The sequence below is a fragment of the Triticum urartu genome, chromosome 1, assembly GCF_003073215.2.
Source record: "Triticum urartu cultivar G1812 chromosome 1, Tu2.1, whole genome shotgun sequence".
Classification (NCBI taxonomy): Eukaryota; Viridiplantae; Streptophyta; class Magnoliopsida; order Poales; family Poaceae; genus Triticum; species Triticum urartu.
In genome coordinates this window covers 180,304,351-180,316,127 of record NC_053022.1, presented here as the reverse complement: position 1 = coordinate 180,316,127, position 11,777 = coordinate 180,304,351, and positions in this window count along the sequence as shown.

Genomic DNA, 11,777 nt, shown 5'->3' with positions numbered 1-11,777 from the left:
GGTTACAAATCGTTGGATATTTCTTCCGCATTACGCGAAGGATTGGTACTCCCCGATCAGACGCTTACAACACTCTAGTTCGGATACTAGGGGCTACGCCCATGTTTTTATTGTCGAACTCCTATGGCTAAATGAGGGCGTTACAGCCGCATAGTCTGGTTGCCTGGTTCATTGCGCTAAACAACTCCTTCAAGGACCATCTAATTGGATCAAGATTGTTTAGATTCCATCCCGAACACCCCCCGTACTACCTACGTGGGGGCAGAAGCCGACGCTGGTTAACCCTCAGATTTCATACAACACAGCCGCACAGGAAGTAAAAATTTAAAAACATAACCAGCATTATATTGCACAATCACTTTGTTTTATCATACATGGTAGAGGGAGCTCGAATACATTCATTCAAAGATAGTGTCTTTCGCATAATGATCCGCAACAATGAGGGACCCCTCCAAGACATCGCTGAAGTATCGCTCGGGTGTGCGGTGCTCCTTGCCCTCCGGCGGCCCCTCGGTCGCTAATTTGACAGCATCCAGCTTCACCCACCAGACCTTGCAATAGGAGAAGGCCAGACGTGCGCCCTCAATGCAGACGGACCGCTTGACGACGTCCAGCCGAGGACAGGCATCCACCAGTCACTTCATGAGGCCGAAGTAACTGCCGGGTATAGCTTTGGTTGGCCACAACCGGATTATTAAGTCCTTCATGGACAGTGTGGCCATCCTATCCAGCTCGACCAGCTGTTTTAGCTGATCACTGAAGGGCACCAGATGTTCTGGCGCGAGATATTGCAACCAGAACAGCTTCTCCGTGGAGCTCCCTTCTTCGGCTCGGAAGAACTCTGCGGCGTCAGCCACACTGTGTGGCAGATCAGTAAAAGCCCTTGGAGAACTCCGAATCCAGGTTAGTAAATGATATTTCATCTTCACATTCTTGCTTTGCATATTGAATGTCTTACCCGTCGTGATCTTCCTGGCCTCCTGGATCTCCTAGAGGGCGCCCTGGGCCTCATTCCGGGCTTCCTCTGCACTCTAACGAGCCTTGGCGAGTTCGGTCTCTTGAACCAACGCATCGTGCTCCAAGGCCTCGCACTTCTTCACCACGTCCTCGAGCTCCTACTGGACCTCGTTGACCCGGGCCTTGAGCTTCTTCCGAGCGGCCTGCTCCTTGACAGCCTTCCCTTCGGCTTCGACCAGGGCCGTTTTCAGGGCCTCGACCTCGTCCGTCGCCTCTGTACACATCATGACATTTCAGTCATTGCATATCAATTTTCTTTTTCCGAATACATAACAGGTTATTACTTACCTTGTTTTTCCGGAAGCTGCCTCTTCACCTGGCCCAGCTCCTCCTCGTCCTCCGCCAGTTTCTGCTTCAGTCCGGAGACTTCGGCAGTATGTGAGGCCGCGACCAACAGCGACGCCTGTGCATACATTCCAGACAAATTTAGTTAGTTTCCTGCAATAGGAGATTGATCCTCTGTCGGATTTTTTCTTTCCAAACACTGGACAGTGTCTCAGGGGCTACTGTCTATATTGGGATTTTCTCCTTTTTGCGCCGCTTACCTCAAAACCTGTCAATAGGCTGCTGCAGGCTTCGATTAGTGTGCTCCTGGCAGACTGAACCCTTTCAATTACCATGCCCATAAGGACACGGTGCTCATCCACAATGGAAGCGCCTCGCAGCGCTTCCAACAGATTATCCGGTGCCCCTGGTTGGACAGGGGTCACCGGGGGAACAGACATCCCCCCTTCTTTTGAAGGAGGTTGCGTGCCGGATTCCGGAGCCGCATCGGACTCCGGAATCGAGTCCGGCCGAGGGCTGAACTGAATACGGCCCTCCCACCAGTCTCCATGGGGATTGACCCCCTGGTGTCCGGCAATACTGGTTTCGCCTTCTGGCGCCTCCTGAGCCTCTCCCCCGCCTAGAACAATCCTTCGGGACAACACCTCTACATCATCCTTGGCCTTGGGGGAGTGAGTGGCCGGCGGTGAATCGCTGGCCATCGCCTTTGAGTCCAGCGAACCTCGTGATGAGGATCGCTGGGAGCTGTCGTGGGCTGGACTGCAATAGCATAACTAACTATATCAATACAACGAAGAGGAAAGACTTGGTTTATGGGCGGATATGGGTTTTAGCACTTACGATGCGGCCCGAGGCTTAGTGCGGGGGCATCTCTCCGGACTGCTGTCGACATTCCATGCGGTGTTATCCGCAAGGGAGCTCTTCCCTTTCTCGGACGTCTCCGCCTCCAGATTCGCTGAAGCCGGCCTCTTCTTCTGCCCCTCATCAGGGGGAGGGCTGTTCTCCTCCTCCTCTTCATTGTCGTCGTCTTCGGCGGCAGAGGAGCGGGTCTTATCTTTGGACGTCACGTCCGGAGCGCCCTTGCAGCGGGGGCCACTCCGGACCCCCTTGGCCTTCCCTGTGGCCTTCTTCTCCGGCTCCTTATAGGGCGCCGGCACCAGCATCTTCGCTAAATGCGGGATGACTGGATCTTCAGGCAGCGGAGCCGGACATTGGATCCGCTTCGCCCTCTCCATCTAGTCCTGAAGAATCGATGACGATAAAAGCTTAGACATCATCCTTGAAACAAGCAAGTAAGGGATGCAGTAAAAATAATATACCTCGATGGCGAGGTGGTTGATGTCATGCCCGCGGTCCGAATCTGTGGCCGACGGTGTTTCGTTGCCCTTAAAAAGCAACCTCCAGGCATCTTCGTGAGTGGTTTCGAAGAGCCTCTTTAGGGTATGGTGCTTCTTCGGATTGAACTCCCATAAAGGGCAGCTTCGGCTTTGGCATGGAAGAATCCGGCGAACTAGCATCACCTGGATTATATCGATGAGTTTGATATCCTTATCCACCATGCTTTGAATGCGCGTTTGCAGTGCTGTCAGCTCGTATTGCGAACACCAGTTCGGGCCCTTCTCGACCCAGAAAGTGAGTCGCATGGGAGCGCCAGAGTTGAATTCGGCAGTTGCGTCCCAGATGGTGCCGCGGGGCTCTGTAATATAGAACCAATGTTTCTGCCATTCTTTTATAGTCTCCACGAAAGTGCCTTTCAGCCAGGAGACATTGGCCAGCTTGCTCACCATGGCGCCTCCGCACTCCGCATGCTGGCCATCCACCACCTTCGGCTCCACATTGAAGACCTTGAGCCACAGCCTGAAGTGGGGTTGGATGCAAAGGAAGGCCTCACACACGACAATGAATGCCGAGATGTTGAGGAGGGAGTTCAGGGATAGATCATGGAAGTCTATCCTGTAGTAGAACATCAGCCCGCGGACGAAGGGGTGGAGTGGAAGTCCTAACCCGTGGAGGAAATAAGGGATGCACACTACCCTCTCATTGGACTTCGGCGTGGGAACGATTTGTCCCTGGGCCGGAAGGCGGTGGGCGATTCCCTTCACCAGGTACCCGGCCGCCCGAAGCTAGGCGATGTCCTCCTCCTGGACGGAGGAGGCCATCCACTTGCCTTGACCTCTGGATCCGGACATGGTTGAGTGCTTGCTTGAGACGGAGAAGATGAGAACTTGGGCGCTGGAGCTCAAGAGTGGAAGGGGATATGAAGAGAGAAGGTGTGTGTGAAGAAAAGGGATTCTTATCTCCTTATAAGGGCAGTAAATATTGAACGCCTCCCCACTCGCCTTAAAATTCGCCTACTCCCAAGGGCTATGTAAATGGCACGGTTGGGTTACCCACGCCCGTATTGATGAGAATCCCGCAAAAAGGGGACATGATCTCTGCTTTGACAAGATGTGCCAATAGAAATCGCATCTCGAAACACGGGATGGCAGACAAAACAGTTCGATATAGTGACCGGGTAGACGTGATGTCATGTTGTAAAAAGTTGTCAGTGGATGGGACTCGTGGAATATTATATTCTCTCTACGGTTGTGTGTGGTGTGTGTTACAGGTACGGACACGTTCAATACATCCGAAGACTATTTTGGAGTTCAGAAGGAGGAACCCACCTTGCAATGCCGAAGACAGATCTACGTGCTGGATACGTTGTCATTGAAGCCAGGTTCAGGGGCTACTGAGGAAGTCCTGGACTAAGGGGTCCTCGGGCGTCTGGCCTATTAGCCATGGGCCGGACTGATGGGCTATGAAGATACAAACACCGAAGACTGCACCCGTGTCCGGATGGGACTCTCCTTGGCGTGGAAGGCAAGCTTGGCGACCAAATATGTAGATTCCTTTCTTTGTAACCGACCTTGTGTAACCCTAGATCCTCCCGGTGTTTATATAAACCGGAGGACTTAGTCCGGAGGAAGGGACACATTATCATAACCATACAAGCTAGGCCTCTAGGGTTTAGCCATTACGATCTCGTGGTAGACCAACTCTTGTAATACTCATATTCATCAAGATCAATCAAGCAGGATGGAGGGTATTACGTCCATAGAGAGGGCCCGAACCTGGGTAAAACATTGTGTCCCTTGTCTCCTGTTACCATCGACCTTAGACGCACAGTTCGGGACCCCTACCCGAGATCCGCCGGTTCTGACGCCGACAGGCACCGCACACGGCTAAGAGAACTATTGGTGTGCCTTTGGGGTGCCCCCACCCCCGTATATAAAGGAGGGGATGAGGGGGTGGCCGGCTAAGAGGGGCGCGCCATGGGGGGGGGAGTCCTACTAGGACTCCTAGTCCTAGTAGGATTCGCCCCCCTTTTTTCCTTTCTTCACTGGAGGGAAAACGAAGGAGAGGGAGTAGGAGAAGAAAAGGGGGTGGTGCCCCCTTCCCTAAACCAATTCGTCCTCCTTCCTTGTGGGGGGTGCACCAACCCCTTGTGGGTTGGTTAGCCTCCCTCCTATGGCCCATATGGCCCATATCTTCCTCCGGGGGGTTCCGGTAACCCCTCGGTACTCCGGTAAAATACCCGAATCACTCGGAACCATTCGAATGTCCGAATACTACCTTCCAATATATGAATCTTTACCTCTCGGCCATTTTGAGACTTCTCGTCATGTCCATGATCTCATCCGGGACTCCGAACAAACTTCGGTCACCAAAAAACATAACTCATAATACAAATCGTCATCTAACGTTAAGCATGCGGACCCTACGTGTTCGAGAACTATGTAGACATGACCGAGACACATCTCCAGTCAATGACCAACAACGGAACTTGGATGCTCATATTGGTTCCTGAAAGTGCGTTATATCGACTAGAGGGGGGGTGAAAAGGCGATTTTTACAAATTCTTCACTAAGGAATTTTAGGGTGAAGAAATTCCTAAGCAACGAACTACTTAGCAGCGGAATAAGTACTCAGATGCAAGCATAACAGAGTAGTAGCACAGTCATCATGATGAAATGAAAACAAGCACAGAGTACAAGTAGCGTAAACATAGGATAAGCAGGCTGAAGACAAACTGACTGAAGAAATAGGATTGAGGAAATTGAGAAAGTCTTTAGTCAAAGTCTTCAAATAATAACGATCAAGTACTTCTACACAGAAATGAGGAAATGAAAGGGTTGAGGAAATAGAACCAGTAGCTCAGTGAAGACAATGATTTGGTAGACCAGTTCCAACAGTTGTGGCGGTCGTACGTCTGGCTGGAGTGGCTAGGGATTTAAAACCGAGGACACACAGTCCCGGACACACAGTCCTCACCGTATTCTCCTTCAGCTGAGGTCACATAGACCTCGTCCAATCACTCGTGGTAAGTCTTCAGGTGAGTTCCAAACCTTCACAGACTCGGTCACTCGGCGATCCACAATTCCTCTTGGATGCTCTAGACCATGACGCCTAACCATCTAGAGGATGCACAGTCCTCAAAGGTAACAAGTGTCGGTTCCACACAGGAACAATCTCTTCAGTGATGCTCAATCACTTTGGGTTTGTAGGTGTTTGGGTTTTCCTCACTTGATGATTTTTGCTCAAAGTCCTCGGAGGATGGGATGCTCTCAATGACAAGTGTCAGTTTCTCGTGGAGCAGCCAACACTACAAAAAAAACACATCCGTGACATTTTGGGCCGAATGAATTTTTTTTGTCATACATATGACACTTCTATGATGATAATTGTGACAAAACCTGGTATCATCATAGATGTGGTGGGCTCCTACTTCTATGACAAAAAGTCATGATAGAAAATGGGCTTTTCGTCCTGGGCGGGCTGGAGACGCAGCTGCATGACATTCTTTGGGCTGTCCATGACGGAAAAAATCGTGGTAGAAGCGAGGGGGAGGAAAATTTTGGGGAGTTCCCGGTTATGGTGGGAGGTCGGGGGCTGAGCGATGCGCGTTTATCTCGTACACGTACGCGCATGTGTGCGAGGCGTTGGCTCTAACTGAACCCGAGCGAGGCGTTGGGCTCTAACTGAACCCGAGCGATTGCACTGCATGCTATGCGTTACTGAACCTGAGCGATCGATCGATGGCTGTTAACTGAACCTGATCGAGTGATTCCTTCGCTATGCTGCTAACTGAAGCCGATCGATTGGATGAATAGTGAGCGTTGGGGGGGGTGGATGAACAGTGAGCGGTGGCGTTGCCTCTGGATGAATAGGACCTCGTGGTGTGGTGGAGGGCTGGATGAATAGTAGACGATTGAGGGGTGCCCGTGGTGGGGTGGTTGAACAGGACCCCGTGGTGTGGAGGGCTGGATGAACAGTAGACGGTGGAGGGGTGCTAGTGGAGGGGTGGTTGAACAATAGCCGATGGAGTAGCGCGCGGTGGAGGATGGATGAACATGAGCTCGTGGAGGCTGGAGGAGGTCGACGGTAGTCTGTGGAGGCTGGAGGAGGTTGACGGTGGAGATAAACAGTATCCCGTGGAGTCCCGTTTTGCGGTACGCCACACCCCTCCTGATCAACAGGACCCCCGTTTCGACCGTAGCGCTCCAACACAAGTCCGTTTCCTCTGTTTTGCGGTACGCCACACCCCTCCCGATCAACAGGACCCCCGTTTCGACCATAGGAGGTCGTTTCCTCCGTTTTATGGTACGCCAGACCCCTTCCAATGAACAGGATCCTGTTTCGAACTTGGCCGATCGAACACAAGGCCGTTTCCTCCGTTTTGCAGTACGCCAGGCCTCGTTTCCATCGCCTGTTCCGTCCAAGCCCTCCCAATGAACACAACCACGCATTTCGTTCCGACTCAATCGGTTGGCTCCCACGCGTTCCGTTGCCTCCCGATGAACACGACGCATTCCGTTGCCTCCCGATGAACACGACGCATGCTGTTGCCTCCCCATGAACATGACGCATTCCGTTGCCTCCCCATGAACACGATGATGACGCTGTTTCTCCTTTCCGACCCAGCCATGTACACAAGCCCTGGCCGTACGTATGCGCGAGTAGGCGTTCGAGACCCTGCCCGTATGTACGTACATGGCCGTATTTTCTTTCTTGCACCCTGGCCGCTATACATACGTGTACATGCTACATGCACGCGTCTACTACGACACGTACGTGCCTCTACTACGACACGTGCGTGCCTCTACATCGACCAGTATATATGTACGTACATGTTCGCGACCAGAATGACAACGCTACGTATGCTTCGACCAGGTGGGTCCCGACTGTCAGGCACTTCCTTGCCCGCAAAGATGTAGCTGGTGGGTCCCAGCAGTTAGGGGGGCGAATTGTTTTGTTTTTTTGCCCGGATGCACTTCCTTGCGCGCGAAGGTGTAGCTGCTGGGTCCCAGTAGTCAGGGGGGGAATCGTTTTTTCCCAGACGCACTTCCTTGCGTGCGAAGATGTAGCTGGTGGGTCCCAGCAGTCAGGGGGCGAATCGTTTTTTTCGGGACGCACTTCCTTGCGTGCGAAGATGTAGCTGGTGGGTCCCAGCAGTCAGGGGGCGAATCGTTTTTTTCGGACGCACTTCCTTGCATGCGAAGATATAGCTGGTGGGTCCCAGCAGTCAGGGGGAAACATTTTTTTCACGAAATACGGTGGCCCGTCCGGTGGGTCCCCTCTATCAGGTGGATGAATAATTATTTTGCGCGTAATCAGGAGGCACTTCCTTGCTGCGGCCGTGGACTCAGCTGTCAGCCTCTCCACGTACAGTCCATGTCCGATGGAAGCCATTCCTTAACCACGTTGACCACGCCGCGCCAAGAGCACCAGGGCGGTGGATGACGGCGAGGCCTAGGAAGGGGACGACGCAGAGTCGGGGAAGACGCGGCAGTGGATGCCCACGCGTAGAGGAGTATGAGGGTTCACTCGTTCGGCTACGGTGTGAGGCTGCCGTCGCCGCAGAATAACATGGGGTGTGGGTGCGTAGAGGGATGGCCTGGCCAGCGGTGGGAGTAGTAGGGGGCGGTGAGGCCTCCGCGGCATCATAGCCGGCCACGGGCGGCAGGAGCAGGCGGCACGACCGGCGCTGCTTTGGGCAGCTGGAGCAAGAAGACCAGAGGTTGAAGAAGCACTATGGCCGTTGGATGGACATCGTACGGTCACTGGAGCTAGAACCGTTCATATATTGACTAAAGTTGACAAAGGCTTCCGTCCCAGTCAACTTAGTAGGCCCACAAGTCAGCCTCCCACCAAGGTGGGTCCCAGTTAGCAGGGGGTATTCATTTTTGTGTGCGTAATAAGGAGGCACTTCCGGTGGGTCCGAGCTGACAGCGGGGGGAACATTTTTTTCGCGAAATACGGTGGCCCGTCCTGTGGGTCCCAGCAGTCAGGGGGAAACATGGTTTTTCGCGAAATACTGGTGGCCTGTCCGGTGGGTCCCTGCTGTCAGGTGGAGGAATAATTATTTTCCACATAATAAGGAGGCACTTCCTTGCGGCTGCCGTGGACCCAACTGTCAGCCTCTCCACGTACAGTACTCTTCCGATGGAAGTCGGTCGTTGACCACATTGACCACGCCGTGCCGAGAGCACCACGGTGGTGGGCGACGGCGAGGCCTAGGAAGGGGACGATGCGGAGCCGGGGAAGACGCGGCAGTGGAAGCCCGCGCAGAGAGGAGTACGAGGGTTCACCGGTTCGGCTGCGGTGTGAGGCTGCCGTCGCCGCAGAATAACAGGGGTGTGGGTGAGTAGAGGGATGCCCTGGCCAGCGGTGGGAGTAGTAGGGGGCGCTGAGGCCTGCGTGGCAGCACAGCCGGCCACGGGAGGCGGGAGTAGGCGGTCCCGCCGGTGCTGCTTTGGCGGCTGGAGCAAGAAGATCAGATATTGAAGAAACACGACGGCCGTTGGATTGACATCCAATGGTTACGTCTGATATAATCGTTTGTTGACGTATATAATAACTAAAAAAATCTTGCATACGCGTCAACTAAATAGGCGAGAGGGCGGCGCCGCGGCGAGTGCACCAAAGCGCGCGGAGGACGTCGGCGTTAACGATTTTGGAGACGGTGGGGCGACGATGCGTGCGCTGAGGCGCATCCAGCCGTGGGAGGCGGAAGCAGGCGGCCCCGCCGGCGCTGGTTTGGTTTTGGCGGCTGGAGGAAGACAGGACTGAAGAAACACGACAGACTATAAAAGCAGCAGGAGTACTTAACAACCTTAACTGAAACCAGCAGGGGCACTTAACAACCAAAGCTGAAAGCAGTATGAGTACTTATACAGGTTCAACCGTACAAAGCACGCCTCGAACAGTGCTACTTTGCCTACAGTTAACCAAGGGTGAGGCTACCAAGCCCCAGGACAAGGCCCAGGCGCCACCCCGCGCATCCACAACCTTCTGAAAGCGGCTTCATCTCGCAACATGGTCAATAAACAGGATATTCGCTTTAGAGCCATGGAAAGACATGAACATAATCTTCTGTCCTATTCTCCAAGATGGACGGGCCTTCATTATTTGAGACCACCCATGAATAAGTATCTTTTCACCTCCAAGGGGAATTGAGTAGGTCGACATAAACATCATGTTGTGACCAAGCGCAAGTCTGACCCGACCATGGTCAGGCATCTGTATAGGAACAATAGAACTCGGCAGTTCCTGTTTCAAGAAGATCACAGTTGTAAAACTGTGTATAAGCAATAGTTTATGAACAACATATATAACATAAAACAACTCGTACCATAAGTTTCTCGACACAGTTGGACCTGTTCAACGAGTGCAGCAGTGGCACACATATCCCACGTGGCCTTCCACCATTGAAACGCCCCACAAGGACCTCAAGACGATCAATAAAGTGTAGGAACTTGGGATGTCGATCCAGTCAACTTTAGTGCCATTAGTAACAGCCGAGTTATTACAGAGTAACAAACGAGCAGACTGCTTAACTCTGAAAAAACCTACACGTGCCACCAATTATAAGAAAATATTAGTTAGACGTAGCATCTTCGTGAGAGAATTGTTGCTACTTCTAAAGTTAAATTGTGATTAGTTAGACAAAATAGATGGATTAAGAAGTAATCGAGGCAACAAGCAAGAACCAGATACAAAACTAACATGGATGAATAATTGGAACGACGTCGGGGTGGAAGATCGCAGTGAAGATGAGATCAGGTTCTACTATTTCCATCAACATTCATGCGCCAACTTTCAGTCCGTAACTCTTGAGAAAGTTTATCCAAGTTCGGCCATAAAAAAAACAGCGATCTTCTTGGTTCATGAACCCAACTTGGAACTTATATCCATGGCTTGTCTTCACTGTGACCATTAAACTAATGTGTTCAGCTATGGCAAGCATCTTGAGTACATGTGTTCTGGCAGAGCAAATAATACACTGCAGGAAAAATAATATGAGAACACAGCATGTTAAAAAAACCCACCCTCCCGGATAGAAAAGAGGATTCTAGGAACATACTGTGCACATTTCAAAATGCTGTGTTAGGATGAGAAGGAACAAGTGTGGCATCTCGCCGTGGGCGCAGAAACCTGTAGGGTACTCGCACTTTGGGCACTGCAAATGAAACGCACTAGATTCAGTAGGAAGAAAAATGCATCAACGGCGGCTGTTGCCATCCTTGGATTACCTGCGACCAAGGGACTTGGATTTATTGGGGATGGATGAAGAATTCGTACCTGGTTCTCCATGAGAAAACCCTATGCAATCGCCGAGAGGGGGTTTTCTCTGAACAAGCAGACGAGGGAGAAGGGGATTCAGGCCCAGTGAAATATTGCCGCTTCGTCCGTCCAGCTTACTGCTAAAGCTGGAAAGGGGGGTTGTGATTTGACGGCTCATTGGGCATTACTGCGGCGCTATGACCGGGGTGTGTCTACCGTGAAGTTGTGCACTCTAATTTGTGCATATGGCACATGGACCCCGTTGCCGGTTGCCCCACATATCAGCGAAAGGAAGTAGAAAGACAGGAGTAACTAGTTACACATAAATATATTTTTTGACAGAGAGATACTCCCTCTGTAAAGAAATATACAAATCTTTTATATCACAGGCTCACCTTGTCGAGAAATATACTCCCTCTGCAACGCACGGGCATTATGGGGGTTCAACTTTTTTTATGGGGGTTCAGCTTTTTTTATGGGGGGTTCAGCTGAGAATATAATACTCAGATTTTTTTGAGGGATAAAAGCTGCTTTATTGAAGATTAACAGTCATAGGTATACAAATAATTTCGGGGGTTCCTGTGAGCCAAAGATGGCGTCCACAGGGCAAAGAAGCAGCAGCTTTTGTGAGCACATGCGCTTCAACATTACACTCATGTTTTTCATGTATGATCTCCATGGTTTGGAACATATTCTTCTTCATCTTGATCTCGTCCATAATAACTTTGCTGGGCCCCAAGTATGCCTCTCCGATATGCTTGACTGTTGCTGAACAATCGGTGCTAATCTGAACTTGTTGCAGGTTTAAGTCAAGAGCCAGAGATAGCCCCTCGCAACATGCCATTGCCTCTAGGATCTCTGGATCAGTA